The sequence below is a fragment of the Haemaphysalis longicornis genome, unplaced genomic scaffold, assembly GCF_048455015.1.
Source record: "Haemaphysalis longicornis isolate Haplotype H1 unplaced genomic scaffold, Haemaphysalis longicornis Haplotype H1 scaffold_23, whole genome shotgun sequence".
NCBI lineage: Eukaryota > Metazoa > Arthropoda > Arachnida > Ixodida > Ixodidae > Haemaphysalis > Haemaphysalis longicornis.
This window is the reverse complement of record NW_027526306.1, coordinates 3,326,723-3,333,471: the sequence shown is the minus strand read 5'-3', so window position 1 is coordinate 3,333,471 and position 6,749 is coordinate 3,326,723. Positions and strand designations below refer to the sequence as shown.

At 45.9% G+C, this 6,749-nt stretch overlaps 1 non-coding gene across 1 annotated transcript; it reads right to left on the bottom strand.

The window, feature by feature from the left end:
• Positions 1-2,279: 2,279 nt before the first annotated feature.
• Positions 2,280-2,351, bottom strand: Trnaa-ugc (transfer RNA alanine (anticodon UGC)). Its single transcript has one exon. It is a non-coding gene; the product is annotated as a tRNA-Ala (tRNA).
• Positions 2,352-6,749: the final 4,398 nt, after the last annotated feature.

Here is a 6,749-nt window from a genome sequence, read left to right as displayed (position 1 = left end):
CTGTACGTGGGTCTATTGATTGTGACTCGTCCAATTTGTTTTACCTACTGGAGTGTGACGGATGTAACATGCATTATATAGGACAGACCGATGAAACGTCTCGAATGCGGTGTAACAATCACCGCTGTCACACCAAAGCACTCCCAAACCTTCCTTCTCCAGACACCTAGCGACGCCAAATCACTCTTTAGATAACATTAAAGTCACACTCCTACAGAGCAGTTTTTCTAGCTGTAGGAGGCGAAAACAATGTGAGTCTTACTTAATTTATAAATTTAATACACTGAAGGCTAGTCTTAATGAGAGTCCTGGAACTATGACTGTAATTCGTACGCGGCAAGACCGTTGAGGCATTGTGACCCCGGGACATACGAGACCATGTAGTTTTGTTGTCCGGTTGCTATGCTTATATTAAGCCGTTCGTGTGCATCGGCCTTTCCCGCGCAAGGCATTGCACGTCTGAGGTGCACAGGCAGCCTGTTGCTCCAGGTGTAAAATTGTGCAGTGAAACTCCAACAACCTACCCCTATGTTCCACTGTCGCTATAATTGTCTCGTCCGCTTCCGACCCGTTACCAATACTTCCCTTCCCAACCCAACTATTTGTTATTTTTTTCTCCCTCATTTCCTTGTCTCAGCGCTTAGCAAGCATAACAGGCCCCAGTAATAGCCAGATTGTACCCATTGCCTGTTTATGTCACCAGAATTCATATCCATTTTTTCCTTGGGAAATGTGAAATGGAATGTTGAAGCTTCCAATTTCAACCGAGCGTGTACAAGTATTTTATTTTGGTGTTTCTTGTGGCTTATGCCTCGGGCACCTTGTATTCACATTGTGATCCCCAATGCTAGTGCTCACGGCGTGCGCGCGTCGTTTCTGTCTTTTCGCTTATGTTTTGCTTTGCTTCTCTTTTTCATTGTTTCGTTATTTTTCTATCAGATTTTTTGGTTGCCACGAAGGCACGACACACACCGACAATCGACTCTCCCTTCTTGTTTTCGTGTTTTTACAAATTGCCGCGCTCGCCCATATTTTCGTAGAACAAGCCCAGGGGTCCACCCGTGCCGCCGGCAGGCCGAGTTATAACAGTTAACACGCCGTGCATTCACCTGGCGTGACACGACGCGACGCCGTGTACTGAAGGGGGTGCCGGCGGGGAAGGAGATGCCTCAAATGGGCTCCCCCATTGGCTTTTGTGAGACCCCCCAAAGACGCGGAAGCTGTCTAGGCTCAAAATACAGTATAGGGCCCCGCTTGCTTTCTTTCCCTTGCCGTTGAAGACGGTCGGTAGTTATTCTTTATTACCGGTGACGCGCATGTAAACTCACTGCTCGTGGCGGCATGTGCTTTGTTGTTGTCCCCTCTTGGAAACACCCGATGCTTTTCGGCCTTTCGCCACCCATGAATTTGCCGCATTTGCTGTCATTCCCACTACTCGCCTTCATGCAGTATGTTCCTCTGCCCCCCCCCTCTTTATTTCGTTTTTCTGTTTCTTTCTGTGACTTTCTCGCTTGCATTTGCAGAATAAGCTCTGTATGGAATGTGTGATGGTTTGTTTGTTTGGTTCTCATGTGGCCTGTGTTTTGGGACGCCGCCCCTACCCTGAGTCCGTACAATTTTTTCCCAAAGCTTTCATTCCTGAGGAAGACCTGTCTCAGGTCGAAACGTTGGAAATAAAGTCCCCGGAGAGCATACTTTTACTTTGTGCGTATTCCTGCAGCAACTACAGACTCTACTTCACGAATATATATATATATATATATATATATATATATATATATATATATATATATATATATATATATATATATATATATATATATATAGATATATATATATATATATATATATATATATATATATATATATATATATATATATATATATATATATATATGTATATACAGAAAGATAGGTCAGCAGTCTACAACGCCAAAGGAGGCATAGGGGTGTGGTTAGGTTCTTTTCTTTTTTTACTACTGTTAATGAAAGCCACATTTTTTATAATATACAGAAGAAAGAAAGAAAAACACGCGGGCATGACTATATATATATATATATATATATATATATATATATATATATATATATATATATATATATATATATATATATATAATAAGGAAATGAGGGGCTCGGTGAAGAAATACAGAAAGATAGGTCAGCAGTCTACAACGCCAAAGGAGGCATAGGGGTATGGTTAGGCTCTTTTCTTTTTCACTACGGGTAATGAAGTACACATTTTTTTTAAATATACAGAAGAAAGCAAGAAAAACACGCGCCCAGAGTGGGGAACGAACCCACGCCTTTCGATTGCATGTCGAATGCCTTACCAATTCGGCTATCTGGGCGACGGTGTTCTCCTTCACTTTCTGGGCTATTTATATTTACTAGAATAGTATCTGACGCTTGAGGGTGGTAGCCAGCGCCACTCTGACTACACGGGAAGAAGGGGACCTTCTTTTGAACCCCCGGGGCGTGACTCAAACGTCTACCACCTGTCATGAGCGGGTAACTGGCGGGAAGCCCTCTTATGCTACCTAGGCATCAAGGCTGCCAGAACCGAGACCCTCGCTAGGCTTTCGCAGAATAATATAGTAAGGAAATGAGGGGCTCGCTGAGGAAATACAGAAAGATAGGTCAGCAGTCTACAACGCCAAAGGAGGCATAGGGGTGTGGTTAGGCTCTTTTCTTTTTCACTACGGTTAATGAAGTACACATTGTTTTTTAAATATACAAAAGAAAGAAAGAAAAACACGCGCCCAGAGTGGGGACCGAACCCACGCCTTTCGATTACATGTCGAATGCCTTACCAATTAGGCTATCTGGGCGACTGTGTTCTCCTTCACTTTCTGGGCTATTTATATTTACTAGAATTGTATTTGACGCTTGAGGGTGGTAGCCAGCGCCAGTCTGACTACACGGGGAGAAGGGGACCTTCTTTTCAACCCCTGGGGCGTGACTCAAACGTCTACCGCCTGGCATGAGCGGGTAACTGGCAGGAAGCCCTTATATATTGCAGGAAAATATTTCTTGGACACCGGCAAGTCGTAGCAAAAAAAGAAAGACACACGTCGAAAAAAGAAAAGGTTTAACGTTTCGGTAGAGGGACCGGACTTCGTCAGAATAACAGCAGCGGCTGTAGTCACACAGCATATAAAGGTGATCGTTGCAAGGTCATGTGATGGGATGACAAAGTAAGCAATTCAAATGCAATATGCCGAGGCCGCATGCGCCAATCTTTTCGGATGAATACAACATAATAATAAGTCCGGCACGTGCAGTATAAGAAATCAGCACTGTCAAGCACACACGCGCACAAAAAGTAAGGGGAGAGAGAAGAGGATACGGTCACTGATGCAAGCAACTAAGTTTTCCTGAGCTTTCATTTAAACCACGTGCTATTGTCTCGAATTTTTATATAAGAAAGGATTCGCGGACTTCCCTGTCATGATGCGTACTGAAGCCAGATTCAAGTATCGTTGCTTTGATATGGTCAAATGAGTGGCCCGCGACATTGGCATGCTTTGATATCGGAAGGTGAGGTAGTGTAGCGATATGAGCCTTGTGGTTGTTGAACCGCTGCCGGAAGGGGGTTTTGGTCTCGCCAACGTACTGCATTTTACAGATATCGCATTTAAGTAGATAAACCACGTTGCTCGTGTCGCAAGTATAGTTCCCATTTATCTTTAAACTGAAGTTAGATGCTGTGCTGCTTGCGCTTATGGATGTAGTCATATGATTGCACACCTTGCAAGGCGGTTCGTTGCAAGGGCGGCAGCCAGTAGGCACTTTACCTATGTTATTAGGTGATTTAAGCAGGTCGCGTAAATTTTGCGATCTTCTGTACGTTACGCATGGTGGTTCTCGGAATATAGATTTCAATCGCTTGCTCTGTAACATTATATTATGGTGCTTTTCTAGAACGGCATTTACATTTTGTGCAGGCGCGGAAAATGTGAGAATCAAGTTTGTATTGGAATAAACCGGCTGTCTTGTTTTGCGGCATAAAAGTGCTTTGCGGTCATGGCTATCAGCGCGCTTAATGGCGTCGTCGATGATGTCGGGTGGGTACTTCTGCTTAATTAAAGCACTACGGAGTTGGGCACAGTTTTAATTAAAATCAGCCTGTTCGGAACATATTCTTTTAAATCGAAGCACCTGACTATAGGGTATGCTGGTTTTGCAGTGCTTTACATGGTAGCTATTGAAATATAGGTACTGTTGTTTATCAGTAGGCTTCCTATAAACTTTTGTAGTCAGTTGACCCTCACACAAAGTCAAAGTTACATCCAGAAAGTTGATCGTTTGGTCCGAGTATGTATGGCTAACAGAAATGGATGGATGAGCGTTATTAAACTCGTCAATAAAAGATGACAGCTGAGCTTCCCCGTGCTGCCAAATCATGAAGATGTCGTCAATGAACCACCTGTAGTAGAAAGGTTTCAGCGAACGGCTGGCCAAAAATTCGTTTTCGAGTACACCCATGAAAATATTCGCATAATTAGGGCCAATGGGTGTGCCCATAGAGGTCCCGTTAATTTGAACGTAATGGATGCCATTGCATTCAAAGTTGTTAAATTTTAGTATCAATTTTAAAAGGGTGACCAAAGTGGAACTGCCAATTACTTTTTCGCAGATCGACTCATTATATGCATGGAGTGTTGCCCGTATACCGTCTTCATGCGGGATATTGGTGTAAACGGATGCTGCATCCAAGGGATGCTACATTTTAGATGTAGCATCCCTTCACACCAATATCCCGCATACTTGTTTTCCAAATATCCTCAATGTGAGGTATGGGGCAACTCACTCTGAACCGTAAACGTCCACAGCAGCTGTGAAACACGGCGGCGCGCACAGCAGAGCCATTTCTCTTTGTTCAAACTGTTTACTAAAGTAAGTCAGAAATACAGACGACAAAGTTTGTGTTTATGTAGCGAGAGAAATTGTAGTCTTCAAAATTTGGAACGTGATAACTTGGCACGTTGCAAATAATTTTGTCAGGCTATATACCGCTTGCAAAATACGGTTGAGGCTAAGATCGCCTCGGCTGGTTATGCAAGCGAAATCAGCCGAGGCGTTGTTTGCCAAGCGAATTATTTGAGTAATTGAACGTACCGTACTGTGATCACTGACTACCACCGTTTCATTAGTTCCCAAAGCTGTCGTCGAAGTTTAAGGTTAGGCGTCCATTCATGCCGATAAAGCTTGCCATTCTTTTATTTTCTGCGCTTTTCAGCAGACGCTTAGCTCACTAGCGTTTCCGTTTTTCTCTTGTTTACCCATGTTCATTTGCACCCTCGTACTCATTTTTATTAAACTCCCCAGCATCCTTATTTCCTTTTTCTGTCGTTGGTGCACGCGCTCGCCCTCCCGCCTCCGCTCGTCCGCCGCCGCTCCCTCCACCCCCCCCCCCTACGTCCTGCTCCTTTCCCTTCTGCCTCATTCACGCCGCGGTAGGTTGAAGGACGGAGAAAGAGCGGCATTCGAGGGGATGCGGTGCTCGTCCCTCGGCAACAGGCAGAACTTCTCCCGACAGCGAGTCCCACGCCATCAATTGAAGGCCAGTCTATCCGGCTTAGCGAAATTTGCTGGACGGGTAACAATAGCGTCGCTAGGGGGGGTGGCGGCGGAGAGACCCTGGGCCCCGGGTACCAGCCGCCTCGGTAGCGAGGGGGGGGGGGGTGCCGCTCGTGCCTCTTCAGTGTCTTTAGTGGACGTCGAAAACTGGAATACGACTGCCACTAAGCTGCGGCTGCCTATTCAAATTCTCCTCCATTTTCAGTATAATGGGGAAGACAAGGAGAATTATGGCATTCAAAAATGCGCGGGGGTTATCTGATAATGTGCGTGGCGTGAAGAGTTACCGCGATGCCGCCGGAGGGTGTGGGGAGCAACCTTGTGCCTTCCGGGGAGGTGGGGGGGGGGAGGGGGTGGCAGTAAAGCTGCGTGTCCCCGGCAGCGCTTTTATGCGCCTAAATCTCCACTCGCTGGCGTTTAACTTTCATTTGAAAAGCAGCCCCCCAGCAGGGCTTTCATTGTCACAAGAATTCACTTGAAGCACAGCGCTTCACGGTAACGCAGTGCGTCTGCTGCTGGGCATGTCTGCATTCTATTGCGCATGAAGGCACGACGAAGGAGGGCTTCTCCTCTCGAATCTAAGAAAGGGAGACACACACGTTTCCAATAATTTCTGCGTTGGTCTCCTCTGCCCTCCGTGAGACCTGGCAAAGATGTATACGGGGAAACTTGTGGACTGTAGCGTCGGTGCTTCACCTGCGCGTGGAGACACCCCTTTCCCCGTTCTCTCAGGAAAGCGTTTTCGAGGAGAGAGAGGGAGACGTAAACCTTATTTCGACGTCCGGTGCAGGGGAAGTGGAAAAGATTGTTTCTGAATTGCAATGAACCTTTTAGGGGCGAAGCTCCTTAGGGCGTGGGTCTGTCCATCCTCGACGTATGTATGTAGCCACCTCTAGTTTAGTTCTTCGATTGTTTACTAGATGGCGTGGCTACCTCTAGTTTAGTTCTTGGATTGTTTACTAGATGGCGGTACTTATATATGATGAAAAGATGCGCTTGGATTGTTTACTAGATGGCGTGGCTACCTGTAGTTTAGTTCTTGGATTGTTTACTAGATGGCGGGGAGCGTTGTAATAAAATCCGTTCGCTGTTGGCGCGCGCTCGGAGTCGCCCGATGGATAAGGCTGCAGATGTGCGAGCCCGCGAGGCAGAAGCGCTCCGTGCGA